The 15,981-nt window shown below is 35.2% G+C and overlaps 1 non-coding gene across 1 annotated transcript; it reads right to left on the bottom strand.

Moving 5' to 3' along the window:
* Positions 1 to 672: 672 nt before the first annotated feature.
* On the bottom strand, positions 673 to 779 carry LOC139856526 (small nucleolar RNA R71). The gene has a single exon (XR_011762002.1). It is a non-coding gene; the product is annotated as a small nucleolar RNA R71 (small nucleolar RNA).
* Positions 780 to 15,981: the final 15,202 nt, after the last annotated feature.

Here is a 15,981-nt window from a genome sequence, read left to right as displayed (position 1 = left end):
ATGCACCGAGTAAAACGTTCACCACCTTTCATACATTCACCACCTGTAACTCGATCAAGACATCTAGCCAATATTGTTGCCGTTGATTTTTCTTTAGAATCATCATCTAGTCGAACAAGTACTTCAACTCAAAATTCCGATAATCCATCTTTTGATCCCGATTTCACAATTGAGAACCCGGAGGATATTCAAGGACAATTCCAAGATCCAGAACCACTAATCATTCCTCCTGAACCACAAACCGTTAAATCAGAATCTTCTAGTGATTCGGATTCAACAAATTCAAATATGGAAATAACGGAACCTCAAAGTATGGAAGACCGAATGAGAGCCATACGCACGGGCCAAGGTCACGCCATTATTCAGCCAGATGTTAGAGCATCAGATTTTGAAATCAAAGGACAAATCCTACACATGATCACCAATCAGTGCCAATTTGGTGGTACAACAAAAGAAGATCCAAACGAACATCTTCGAACTTTTAATAGGATTTGTAATCTATTTAAAATTCGAGAAGTTGAGGATGAAACTATTTATCTTATGTTGTTCCCATGGACTTTAAAAGGAGAAGCCAAAGATTGGTTAGAATCGTTACCTGAAGGAGCCATTGATACATGGGATGTTTTAGTTGAGAAATTTCTTCAAAGATTCTTTCCGGCATCTAAATCCATGAGACTTCAAGGAGAAATTGCCACGTTCGTGCAAAAGCCAAATGAAATGTTATATGAGGCATGGACAAGATTCAGAAGGATGTTGAGAGGATGTCCTCAACATGGTTTAGATACTTTTCAAATAGTGTAAATCTTCTATAAAGGAGTCGACATCGCCACACGAAAAGACATCGACACAGCAGCTGGTGGTTCCATTATGAAGAAAACTTCAACCGAAGCTCACTAGATTATTGATAACACAACATCCCACTCTCATGAGTGGCATCAGGAAAAAGATATTTTTCATTCATCTAAAGCGGCTAGAGCCGATTCTAGCCATAACTTTGATTCTGTTTCCGCAAAAATAGATGCTTTCGAGAGACGAATGGAAAAGATGACTAAAGATATTCACGCAATACGAATCAGTTGTGAGCAATGCGGAGGACCACACTTAACGAAAGATTGTCACATTGAACAAATGATGGAACAATGTGAGAATGTTTCCTACATGAACCAAAGGCCGGGAAATAATTATCAAAATAATTATCAACCGCCAAGGCTAAACTTCAATCGAAATCAAAACATTCTTTACAATCCAAAAGGACCATACAATAACTCGTATAACCAACAAGGTCCGAATAACCAACCAACTCAAAACAACACTTTCAATCAACAAAGACCTGGCTTGTATAAACCACCACAACAAACCGAAGAGAAAAATTCAAATCTGGAAGAAGTGGTATTTAAGCTAGTTGAATCTCAAACACAATTTATTGAAACTCAAACCCAAACGAACGGGAGGTTTGATCAGTCATTTAGAACTCAACAAGCTTCCATTTTGAATCTAGAAAAACAAGTAGGTACTCTTGTTAGATTGATGAGTGAAAGGGAACAAGGAAAGCTACCGAGTAATACTGAAGTAAATCCTCGAAATGAGATTGTTAATATGGTGTCAACAAATTCTGAAAACCCAACACCAGAAGATGGGAAGGTTTTAGATGTGAGTAACAATGAAGAAGTTACAACACCACCACCACCACCTGAGTATGTAAAGCCAGTGGTGGCACCATACAGACCACCCATCCTATTTCCAAGAAAATGAGTTGAGTATGAGCAAGTGATAGGTAATAAAGTTTGTGATACCTCTGGAAAGAAGAAGAAGAAGAAGAAGAATAAGAAAGTGTAAGAAACAAAAACAGTAGAAGTAAACCCAGTGAAGACAGTTCCACCGAAACCTCCACCCAAAGTGGGTGATCCGGGTGAATTTATTGTTCCTTGTCTACTTAGTGACTGTGTCATGTATGATGCACTAGCAGATTTAGGTGCAAGTGTGAGTGTTATGCCTCTTTCATTATATAAGAGATTAGGAGTAGGTAAGTTAAGTCCAACGGATATGAGTGTTCGACTCCTTGATTAAACCATTAAGCACCCAGTTGGAATTGCTGACAACCTACCCATTCAAGTAGGTAATTTAACCTTTCTAGTCGAATTCATTGTCATTGACATAGAAGGGGACCCAAACATTCCTCTAATTTTAGGTCGACCATTCTTAGCGTCCACCGGGGCGTTATTTGATGTAAGAAAGGGTAGAATGACACTTAGTAATGATGAGAAATTGATCACCTTTATGATTCGAAAGTCTAAATCTCCACCAACCAAAACCGTTGAACAAGCAAAAACGATTGGTAAGAACCATGTTGTTTTACCAACTCCAATGGTAGTGCTCAATAATAATAAAACGCCTAAGTGTGGGGAAAATGAAGTAACACCTAATGATGACCTGATAACAAAGAACCCCGTTGTTGACACGAAATTAAACGATCCCGTTATTAATAGTTCAATGAAGAAACTTATTAAACAGGTTTACGATGCTAGAATTAAGGGGAACTTTAAGTTATGTAACCGGTTAGTATCCAATCTATCGCCTAAAGAAAAGGCGAAACTAGTTGAATTTGTGGATATTACAGAAGAAGCTGGTCACTGGCTTAAAGCTAAAGTCATAGATATGCAAGTTGATTATGGTCCAAGAGAAATTGACGATGAAGTTAATCACAATTTTGACACCACAGCTACCTAAGTGTGGGGAGATTCAAATGTTCTAAAAAGAAAATGTTGTCTAGAGTTAGTTGTTCTGTTCTCGTGTAGTTCCGAGAATGGAATCCGATTGGTCTTTTCTACTAGCAGACACTAAAGAACTAGTTTTCTCCCCCATTCTGAATTTTTTTTGTTTTATAGGTTTTGTATGAAATTAATATGTTTTTTTTTTAAGTTTTGTGTGAATTTTTAAAAATAAAATTTACTTTATTTAATTAAGTTTAAAAAATGATTTCTAAAATTCGTCGTGCTTTCAAAGACTGTCATTAAGTTCAGTAAAAGCTACTAATTTTGACGACAAGACGCAAAATATCAAATGTGAAATAACAACAATATGCTTGCAAACTCGGTAATTTTAATCATTTTTCTACACTAATCACCTCATGAATTTAAATTTTTACTGATTTCTTGCAAATGAGGGCATAGCAAGATCTCAAGTGTGGGGAAGGGTTATAAATTCTCTCGGGTTTACACTTGGTTTAATTGCCAAATTTTGTGAAAATTTGAAACATTTTCAACTAAATGAATTCAAAATCATGTTTATACATATTTATGAACGATAAAACTAGGTGTTAATACCAAAATTATTGTTACCTTGGAAAGGACATAAATTGAGAAACAACCTAAAACGCTAGAATTCATTTAAAATGGAATAAAGGAGAATAAAAAGGCAAATAAAAGAATAAATAAAAGTTAAGTGTGGGAAGAATTCACCAAGTTCTTTAAAACATATATCACATATTTTTGTACAAGATTATTGCAGGTACTTTTGTTTTGGACGATACTAATCAGTTTTACCCGATTTACTGTAATATATTTGAATGAAAGATGGATCTACACGATGAATCAATTCCATCATTAAAAGGAAGTAAAGTCTTCCGAAAAAGACACGCGCTTCTTAATTTAGGTCAAGAAGTTGTCGTCCAGACAAGCTGTAGGTTGACGAAAAATCTAGAAAAGTCATCTCTAAAATCAGCAGGAAATCATCAAACAGGGTCGCCATGTGGTCAGACTTATCCTAACCATGAGAGGATCTGTCTCGTAAAATGGGGAGGACGCCGTGCAATTTAGCTTGATAAGACTAATGAATCAGACCCCCAGAAAGGATAATCTCTTTAAAGATCAAAAATCAGCTTTTAAGACTGATATTACTCAATCCTTGAGATTGACTTTAAAGATTGAGAATTCAAACTCATGGAATTTAATGATATCTAAACTCGAGCTTGAACGAGAAAATATTTTGATCAAAAATAAAACCGATTTGTTTTCTAAAAACCCATTTTCAATGCGTTCATTACCATTGAATGTAAAATCCTGAGAATTCATCAGAATTCATTAGGTCACCTAAACCAAATCGGGTGTCAACTGTAAGAACGGTGGTTGCATAGCATGGTCGAAGACAGGACCTTGTGCCAGACCGAAAAATCATAGGATGATCTTTACTATTGCTCCTACAAAGGATAGTAATAGCATCCAACACGTTTTAGACCATGAACAAATGCATGTCATTAGATATTGCCTTAACAGTTTCTTGTTCATCGCTTTCCTTTATAACCGGACGGTAGTTTTCCGAAAGGTAATATACAGGACAAGTAAACTGGACGTGTTGCTTTTCTAATACAAGGTTAGCAAGTGGGTAACACAAAACCGCAAGTGTTGAGCTAAAATTTTCAAATCTGAAACCCACAAAACCCATAAAAATATTTTGCAACACCGGTGAAGGGTTATTCTGGAAAACTTATCTAGGGTAAAAGCTAGATTGAATTTTCAAAAGATCAAATGTTTTCATAAAGATCCAATTTCCTTAAGGATCTACATTTTCATAGTCATGTAGGACTGTAAACCACATCGTTACTATCATTGTTTATACAGCCGTATCAAAATCACTGATGTATAAAGTGTGAAGAATAAAGAAGTGATTCGTGTGATTTAATTTCAAGTTTTGTATTGCTTGAGGACAAGCAACGTTCAAGTATGGGGATATTTGATAGTGCTCCAAATGAACATATATTTAGTAGCAATATCCTTCCAATATGTAAAGTTTTCAGTTGCAATTGTTCTATTTTCAAGTAATATTCGTTTAAATAAATAAGTGCGAAGACAAAAGGCGAAAACGAAGATTTGAAGACGCAAACGTCCAAAAAGCTCAAATGTACAAGATACAATTCAAATGGTTCAATTTATTGATAAGAAACATCTAAAAATGACAAGAGTACAAGTTGTGAAATGCAAAGTACAAGATATTAAATTGTACGAAAAGGCGTTCAAAAATCCGGAACCGAGACATGAACCAACTATCAACGCCCGACGCAACGGACCAAAAATTACAAGTCAACTATGCACAAGAATATAATATAATATATAAATAATTAAATAAAATTATATATATTATATTATATAATAAAAACGTCGACAAGCAAATGGCCAAAAGTTGGTGAGCTGGAGTGCGTCACTTCACGATCTCGGAGCTGGAAGGCACAAATGCTTCGCGATCTCGGAGCAGTCATTTCAGAAAATGCCTATAAAAGGCCATGCAGTCTGCGAATCCATACACCAACATATATCAATATCTCTCTGTATCTTAATATATTATATATATATATATATATATATATATATATATATATATATATATATATATATATATAAAATATATTAGTTTAGTTTTATATTAGTTAGTTTGGGTAATGTAAAGGTTATTTTACGGGTTTTAAAGTCGGAACTCTGTCCGTGTAACACTACGCGATAAATAGTCAATGTAAGTTATGTTCCCCTTTTTAAATTAATGTCTCGTATTTAAGTAATTATTATGCTTATTTGAGCCGAAGTAATCATGATGTTGGACTAAATATTAAAGACATGGTAATTGGGCTTTGTACCATAATTGGGGTTTGGACAAAAGAACGATACTTATGAAAATTGGACTATGGCTATTAATGGGCTTTATATTTGTTTAATTAAATGATAGTTTATTAATTTAATATAAAGATTTACAATTTGACGTACCTATAAATAACCATATACACTCGATCGGACACGATGGGCGGGATATTTATAAGTACTAATAATCGTTCATTTAACCGGACACGGGAATGGATTAATAGTCAATGGACTTATTAAAACAGGGGTGAATTATATACAAGGAAAATTGGTGTAATTATAGTTTAAGTCCCCAATTAGTTGGAATATTTGACTTCAGATATAAGGATAATTTGATGAGGACACTCGCACTTTATATTTATGACTGATGGACTGTTATAGACAAAAACCAGATGGACATATTGAATAATTCAGGACAAAAGACAATTAACCCAGGGTAATAAATAATCAAAACGTCAAACATCATGGTTACGGAAGTTTAAATAAGCATAATTATTATATTGTTATTTATTTTACGCACTTTAATTATTATCATTTATATTACGCTTAAGTTTTAAAATCGACAAACCGGTCATTAAACGGTAAACCCCCTTTTATATATTATTATATATAATTATATATATTTTGTACAAATATAGTCATTTAAAATATAGTGTGAAATAAGCCTTCTCCCTGTGGAACGAACCGGACTTACTAAAAACTATACTACTCTACGATTAGGTACATTGCCTATAGTGTTGTAGCAAGGTTTAGGTATATCCCATTTGTAAATAAATAATTAAAACTTGTGTCATATTTTGTATCGTATTTCGTAGTAAAATATAGTACTATTTCGTACCCCCACGCTACGACATCAGTTGGTTAGGCATATGATTAAACAATAGGTCCTGAGTTCGATCCTAGTTTGCAGCAGTTTTTTATTTATTTAACAGTTGGGCCGTAATTGTTCTGGGTCGAATCCTTATTCTATGCTTTATTGGGCCGAAGGCTGTTAGGTTCTGTTGGGCCAAGATAGAACTATGATGATGATTAGGATTAGGGAAAGGGAAACCGAATTATTACAGTTTATAAAATATATGTATGGGAAGTAAATCAGATTTATGGTAACGGAAGAATGGTTAAGGAGTGTTGGGTGTAACCGAGAGGTCGCGAGTTCGAGCCTTGTCTGAGGCATTTGTTTTTGTGAAAAGCTTCAAAGGTAGTTGTTGTTGTTGTTATTATTATTATTACTATTATTATTATTATTATTATTATTATTATTATTATTATTATTATTATTATTATTATTATTATTATTATTATTATTATTATTATTATTATTATTAAAAGTAACTTTATTGTTAAAAATATCATTATTAGTAAAATTATCATTCTTACTAAAATTATCATTTTATTTTCATTAACACTATAATTATTATTAGTAATATCATTATTAATATTATTATTATTGCCACAAATATTAAATATATTTATTACATATCTATACTAATATTACATTGTTTTGTATTTTTTTTTAAACAAAATATTATTTTTATTAAGTGATACATAATTTATAAATATATTACACAATATAGATAGTAATATGATTATATATGTAAAAAGTAAATCTTAATACATTATAAACTTAAGTTGATTAATATTATATGTGTTAATATATATATATATATATATAAATGATATAGGTTCGTGAATCCGAGGCCAACCCTACTTTTGTTCAATTTCGCCATATGTATTTTTACTACAAAATACAGTATGGTGAGTTTCATTTGCTCCCTTTTACTCATTACATATTTGGGCTGAGAATACATGCAATATTTTATTAACTGATGTACAATATTTATATGCGTGAGTTTCATTTGCTCCCTTTTTAAATGCTTTTGCAATATATATTTTTGGGACTGAGAATATACATGCGCTGTTTTTATAGATGTTTGACGAAATAGACACAAGTAATTGAAAATACATTATATGGTTGGATTATTAAACCGAATATCGCCCCTTCAAGTCTGGTAACCTAAGAATTAGGGAAATGGCCCCTAATTGACGCGAATCCTAAAGATAGATCTATGGGCCTAACAAACCACATTCTGAAATTTGGAATGCTTTAGTACTCCGATTTAAAAAGGTGATTGCGATTGCCGTTATATAGCATACTTGCGATTATGCGGGGGATATTCTATATGCATTATGTTAATGTCAGTTACCAAGTGTTCATCATACGAATGATTTTTATGCACTTGCGAGTGTAATGTTATTTATGAAAAATGAAATTTTGTGGTCTATTATATTATTGAAAATAATTGATTATGATAAACTAATGAACTCACCAACCTTTTGGTTGACACTTTAAAGCATGTTTATTCTCAGGTATTAAAGAAATCTTCCACTATGCATTAGCTCATTTTAAGGGTATTACTTGGAGTCAGTCATGGCATATTCCAAAAGACGTTGCATTAGAGTCGTTGAGTTCATCAAGATTATCAATAAGTCAATTATAGTTGGATATATTATGAAATGGTATGCATGTCGTCAACTTTTGATGTAAAGAAAGTTTGTCTTTTAAAAACGAATGCAATGTTTGTAAAATGTATCATATAGAGGTCAAGTACCTAGTGATGTAACCAAATGTAATGTATTCGTCCAGATGAATTAGGACGGGTCGTTAAAGGTTAGACGAACATTTGAAAGATTTAACTAACGTCGCCCAATCTGATATATATCACCAGTTAGCTGGTAACCCTTAGCGAAGTTACACTCACTAATCAAAAAATTACACAGTAGAGCAGTGTCTTGATGTAACTCGTTAAATAAATCGGATTGATTAGGCACGTTGATGTCGTCGTTTGAACCTGCGGGTACAATGTAAGTGTGCCAAATCCATATATCATACGAGACCACTGCTTCTAACATGATTGTTGGATATCCATGATCGCCTCGTGTATAATGGCCTTTGTATCTATATGGACAATTTTTCCACGCCCGATGCATACATTCAAGACTACCTAACATTCCCTATAAACCATGTATTTCTACATGGTTGGCTATTAAAAGTTGTACGTCGTGTGGAGTCGGTTTTCTCAAATACTCAAATGCAAACAAGTGGAACACACTTTTACAAAAGTTATTCAAACACTCGTAAGATGTTTGTTGGTCTATACTTAGATACTCGTCAAAAGCGTCAGGGGCAGCACTGTATGCTATTTGTCGTATCGCCGATGAGAATTTTTAAAGAAAATTAAAACTTAATAACCTGGTAGCATCCCGCCATTGACTAAAATATAAAAAATGATTTGGAATTGGATTTTAAGAGTAAGACATTATACCTTGACATATGCGTATAAATAATGACTAACTCATCCTATAATGTCTTTGAAAATAATCTCCGAAAAAAGTCGGCTCATCAGAAAAATAATTATTCCACAAACGCATAGCGGTCCCTCTCGGTGGTTTGAATCTTCTAGGCACCCTTGGAATAAGTTTGACAATTTCTTCATCTTCTTCATCACTTATGATATCAAGTAGATCGAATGTGACAACGTTAAAATCAGAAGTCGCAATATCTATTGCATTATATTGCATATTGAGTAAGACTATTAATAACACTTCTATACATTTTAGTTTATGAAAATAAAATGGTGAGAGGGTATATAATTGTGATATGTAGTGGGGATGTATATTTGATGTAAAAAAAATGAAATGATGTGGGAGTATATATTGTGGAGAAAGAGAAAATAAATAAATAAAAAAGGAAATTATCGTTGAAAACGGCTATATAGCCATTTAAATTGTAAAATGCACGTGCTCACATATGCTTGAGAAAGAAATTTGTCGAGGCGAAGTGTGTAATCGGAAGCGAGGCGACGGAGCGTGGTTTGAATGACATCGGCGCCCTCGAGGGCAAAGAGGAGGGCGGTTTCGAGGGCATACCGATGTGAATGGTCTTATACGTGTTATTGATAATGCCAAAATCATACATGTTTATTGTCGTTATTTCGATCTAATTATGTATCTATTTGTATGTATTTGTTGTACTTAAGCATTGTAATTCATGTACATTTGTAAAAGTCCATTGTGATTGAACAAATGAAGACCAACAGCGAAAATAAAGTTAAAACGAAGATTGAACGCTTAAAACAGACCGAAACCACTGAAATAGGTCCAAATGCGGCGCATCTCTCTTAGATGCGGCGCATCTCTGCACCAAATAACTCCCGACAGTTTCAGATGCGGAGCATAAAGATTTTTGGACCAAAACAGCACCAGATGCAGCGTATCTGAGAGGGATGCGGCGCATCCAAGCCAGATGAGGAGCATCTGTTCCAGATGTGGTGCATCTGATCCCCTACTGACAGTTCTGAGTGCATAATCGAGCTGGAATCTATTGAACGTAAAGAGATGCGGCGCACCTCAAAGAGATGCGGCGCATCTGGTCACTTTCTGGCCAAAATACCTAACTTTTGAGCCTATTTAATGGAGCCTTTGGTTACATACTTCATACATCTTCACTATTACGTTCTCCCTCAGTTCTATTATGATTTTCAAGGTTCAAGGAAGGCTACAAGTCAATCTCCACTCTTTCAACATCAAGATTAAGCTAGGATCATTCATCACTATTGGTATTATTGTTCTATATCTTTTAAACATGAATTCAACCTGTATTTACTGTTCCATTAGTTCTATTATGATTATGTTAGGCTAAAAGCCTTATGTGTTTGTTTCAATGTAAGATTTATGGATTGAGATTGTTCTATACTTTGATGTTATGCTAGTTATATATATGTTTGATTGATTAAATTATCTAGTTTAACCGTAAGAACCATTGTTATGCTTGCTTAGTTCATTACTTCAATTATATAGATTGCAAACCTATTAATGTGAGTTAACTAGGAAAACAATCTATACTTCAATACACCTAGTAATCTAGACGATTAGATGCATAAACTTAAGTGACTTTGTTATGTGTTTAATTCGGTAATTGAATAAGTTCCAAAGCAATATAGTTATGAAATTACCTCAAGTGATTGTTGTAATTTAGGTTTCACGTGAGTTTAACCGGGTTGGATCTAGTTAGTTAATCAATCTAAATCACCATGTTCTTTCAAAAGATCCATTGTTGTAATCATCCTTGTATCCTAGTTCAATTATGTAAGTTATGACTTGGTTTATGTGAGTTTATCAAAGACCATAGCTTATACTTCAACACCTAGTGATCTAGCCACCTATATGTGAGTATAGGATGTTAATTGAACGATATTTAGGATATACAATCATGTAGTTTACTTAGAGTGATCTTAGTAAACTAGGTTTTATGTGAATTCAATCACGAAAGAATCTTGTTGATTAAACATAGCTCTTAAGTTTATAGAAATTGTGAAATTGATATAAACTGCTCTATTGTAACTATCACATAACGGTTTTAATTATAAAAGAACAATCCCTGTCATTTATCAAGCATAGAAGTAAACACCTCATTCTCATTCTTGTTATTCATTATATTTATTTAATGTTTCGTTAAACGAAAATACAACTTCAAACACAAACCCCCCTTAAGAATAATTAATCGTTATAAAGTCCTTAAAACAAACTTCTCCCTGTGGATCGAACTGGTCAATTTACTTGCTAGTTACTACATGATCGGGTTTTAGTTGCCTGTATTATGTGTTAATTATTAAGCATATTGATTACATTTTAAAGGTTACGTCTTGACACATCAACTTTTTGGCGCCGCTGCCGGGGAGCGGTTTTGTTAAAAGATTTTAATAAACTTTGAATTATTCGATCCTTTTGTAGGAATTCAATTCCTAGAAAAGTTACTTTTTATTGTAAGCTTGTGTTTTTGCAATTGGTTTGTTTGTGGTGTTGTGATTGCAGGATAGGTATTAATGCATGAATCTACGTTCTTCCAACTCTAATTTAATTCCTTCATATCCTGAACCTGAAAGAGAACTTCACAAACGCTTAAGAGCTCAAGAAGTAGAGTCTCTTGCTCAAGGATTAGAATCACTTTCATTAGATTCTAACTCTGAACCAATTGTTCAACCAATCATAGAGCCAGTTATTAAAGAAGAGGAAGAGATGGCTGCTACAAATCAAACGATGGATGCATTAATGAAGGCAACAAGAACAGGTCAAGGCCACGCAATTATTTAACCCAAGATGACTGATGGTTTTGAAATAAAGGGTCAATTTCTCCACATGGTGACTAATACGTGCCAATTCAGTGGAGCCCCAAATGAGGATGCTAACGAGCATCTTCGTAAGTTTGTAAGCATTTGCAAGCTTTTCAAAATCAAAGATGTCACCGATGAGGTTGCATGTTTAAAAATCTTTCCATGGTCATTAAAGGACGATGCAAGAGATTGGCTAGACTCATTACCGGAAGGTTATATTGAAGATTGGAATGATATGATGGACAAGTTTTTGTCAGAATTCTTCCCTGCTTCAAAAGCAGCAAAGTTGCAAAATGATATAAATCACTTCAAGCAAAAGTCTAATGAGACTCTTTATGAAGCTTGGACTTGATTCAATAAAATGCTTAGGGTATGTCCTCAACACGGGTTGAATACATTCCAAAAGGTCCAAATATTCTGTAAAGGAGTCAATGTGGCTATTCGAAAGGATATTGATGTTGCAGCAGGAGGATCAATCATGAAAAAAATGCCCGAAGAAGCTCACACAATCATTGCCGATATAGCAGCCCATTCTCATAATTGGCATCAAGAGATGGAGTTCTCTAGATCGTCAACGGTTGCTAATGTCAAAAGCAACGATGAAATCGCTGCATTAAAAGTTCAATTGGCAAATCAAGCAAGGTAAATTGAGAAGGTAACCAAAGAAATGCACGCTATCAGGGAAGGGTGTGAATTGTGCCAAGGTCCCCATCTCACTAGAGATTGTGATCAAACAACGATGGAAGAGCAAGCAAATTTCTTAGGTTACTTGCGTAAAGGTGAAATGAATTTTGACGACTTTCCGGCGGTTGAAGCAATGAACTGGAAATATCCTCCTATCAACAGTTATCAAATAGGAGGACCTTCAGGTTCAAACAACAACAATTACCAAGGAGGAAATTCAGGTTACCAAAATAACTGGAATTTCCCAAATCAAAATCAAAGAAATGCACCACCGGGTTACAATTACCTAAACAATCGTAATCAACCTCCACGAAATTACCAAAATAATTTCCAACAAAATCAACCACAACCACAAGCACAAGCACTTATACAACCACAACCCGAGAAGAAATCTGGTTTAGAAGATCTTTTGAGAGATTTTATGGTTAAACACGAGCAAACTGTGGAACTTTAAACTCAGCAAATTCGAAATCAACAAGCTACGATTCAGAATTTAGAAAGTGATGTTGGAAGGATCTCACATTTACTAGCAGAGAGACTACTTGGTGCTCTCCCCTCAAATACTCAAGTGAATCCCAGTAACAATCAAACAAGGAATGAGCATGTAGATGCTATAACTACTAGAAGTGGTTTAACCACTAACCTAGAGACCCTTAAGTCCCCGAAAGTTCCTTTGTCTCCTTCTGTTTTGCAGGTACCTGTTGATGTAGATGAGCATGTTGAAAAAGAACAAGAGAAAGATGATCTACCAGAGGTCATATCGAAGAAAAGTGAAGAACCACCAGTGAAGGTGTACAAGGCACCTATTCCATACCCAAAAGCATTGAAGAAAGACAGACTCGCGAGCCAATATTAGAAATTTGCGGATATGATCAAGCAAATCAGCATTAACATGCCACTCGAGAAGGTTCTTAAGGGTATGCCCCATTACGGGAAGTTTTTGAAAGATCTCATATCCACGAAGGGTAAATACCACGAAGTTTCTGCCACATTCCTCCATGAGGAGTGTTCGGCCATCTTGAAAAAGCAAAATGTACCTCCAAAATTGGGAGATCCGGGTAGTTTTATCATACCATGTATGATGGGTGATTAGGTAGTGTACGATACACTAGTCGACCTAGGTGCAAGTGTTAACCTAATGCTTTACTCGTTATATTTGAAACTTGACTTAGGATACTTGAAACTAACCCGGATGGGTATTCGATTAGAAAATCAATCATTTGATACTCCCATAGGTATAGCCGAGGATATTCTTGTAAAAGTTGGCTCACTTATCTTTCCCATCGACTTTATTATTCTAGAAATGTAAGAGGACACAACAGTTTCTATTATTTTAGGACGTCCTTTCCTTAACACCGCAGATGCTATCATTAATGTCCATAAATAACAATTAAGTCTAGGTGTGGGAAACAATAGAATAATTTGTCACATTGACAAAGCCATGAAGCGACCCACTTCCACCGATGACTCTTGTTTTCAAATTGATGTTATAGACCTTTGTGTTGAGAATGAATTGCAGGAGCTACTTGAAATTGATACCTCGGGGTTAACCCCGGTAAGTGAAAGTGAATATTTCAATATTGATAAGGATTTTGATGAGTTGATGAAGGTGGTCACGGATGATGAGACCATAGAAGAAGAAATTCCCAAGGAAGAGGAATCATTTTAAGATATCAAAAATAAAGATAGATTCCGAATAAAGAATTCCTTGGAAGAGCCACCCGTACTAGAGCTTAAGGAGCTACCCAAACACTTGGAGTATGCTTATCTCGAAGGTACATCTCAATTACCGATAATTATTGCTTCACATCTTTCCGATAACGAGAAGGATAGGTTAATCCCTGTTTTGAAAACCCATAAAAAGACTATAGCCTGGAAAACGACCGACATTTCAGGGATAAACCCGTCTTATTGTACACATAAAATTCTCCTTGAGAATGACTTCAAACCAGTAATACAAAGACAACGTAGGCTAAATCCCAACATGAAAGAGGTTGTTAAAAAGGAGGTAGTCAAGCTTCTTGACGCTGGGTTAATCTACCCCATCTCCGATAGTCCTTGGGTTAGTCCAGTACAAGTAGTACCCAAAAAGGGGGTACAACCGTTATTGTAAATGAAAAGGACGAACTCGTTCCAACTAGAACGGTTACTGGCTGGAGAGTCTGTATTGATTACAGACGTCTCAATGATGCCACTAGAAAGGATCATTTCTCGGTGCCTTTTATTGATCAAATGATTGAACGATCGGCGGGGAAAGAATATTATTTCTTTCTAGATGGTTTCTCCGGTTACTTCCAAATTCTAATTGATCCCAACGACCAAGAAAAGACCACATTCACTTGTCCTTTCGGGACCTTTGCCTATCGCCGCATGCCATTTGGTTTATGCAATGTACCCGGAACCTTTCAAAGGTGCATGATGGCAATTTTTGATGATATGGTAGAGGATTGTATGGAAGTCTTCATGGATGACTTTTCCGTGTTTGGAGACTCCTTTGAATCGTGTCTTTTTAACCTTGAACGTATGCTTATCCGATGTGAGAAAGCAAATTTGGTCCTGAATTGGGAAAAATGCCACTTCATGGTGAAGGAGGGCATTGTACTTGGTCACAAGATATCTCGTGCGGGAATAGAGGTAGATAAAGCTAAAATTGAAGTTATCTCTAAGCTACCTATACCGACGAATGTCAAGGCCATTAGAAGCTTTCTTGGTCACGCGGGATTCTACAGACGATTTATCAAAGATTTTTCTAAAATTGCCCGCCCAATGACCAAACTTCTTGAAAAGGATGCTCCATTTGACTTTGATTCTAATTGCGAGAACGCATTCTCCATTCTAAAGTCAAAACTCACACAAGCTCCCATTATCGTATCTTCGGATTGGAGTATGCCATTTGAGCTAATGTGTGACGCGAGCGACTATGCCTTAGGTGCTATTTTAGGACAACGCCCGATAATCATTTTCGCCCAATTTATTATGCGAGCAAAACTCTAACGGGAGCTCAAATTAATTACACCACCACGGAAAAGGAGCTCCTGGCGGTTGTTTATGCGTTTGATAAATTTCGGTCATATTTGGTGTTGTCCAAAACCATTGTTTACACGGACCATTCGGCCCTTAGGTACTTATTCTCAAAACTAGATGCAAAGCATCGTCTCATACGTTGGGTTCTTTTACTTCAAGAATTTGACATTGAGATACGTGACAAGAAAGGAGCCGGGAATCTAGCTGCCGATCATCTATCCCAACTTGAAAACCCTGAATTAGATAAACTCGATGATAAAATCATCAAGGACACATTTCCTGACGAATCTCTAATGAGGGTTGACAAGGAATCTGAAATCCCATGGTTTGCCCATTTTGCAAACTATCTTGCTTCATGCATTCTTCAAAAAGGACTTTCTTATCAACAAAAGAAGAAATTCTTTGCGGATTTGAAGTCCTATTTCTGGGAACACCTTGACCTATTTCGTGTTGGTGCGGATCAAGTGATTCGCCGTTGT

The sequence above is a fragment of the Rutidosis leptorrhynchoides genome, chromosome 6 (genome assembly GCF_046630445.1).
Source record: "Rutidosis leptorrhynchoides isolate AG116_Rl617_1_P2 chromosome 6, CSIRO_AGI_Rlap_v1, whole genome shotgun sequence".
In the NCBI taxonomy this organism is placed as follows: domain Eukaryota; kingdom Viridiplantae; phylum Streptophyta; class Magnoliopsida; order Asterales; family Asteraceae; genus Rutidosis; species Rutidosis leptorrhynchoides.
The sequence above is the reverse complement of the archived record's forward strand: the minus strand, read 5'-3'. Positions and strand labels throughout refer to the sequence as shown.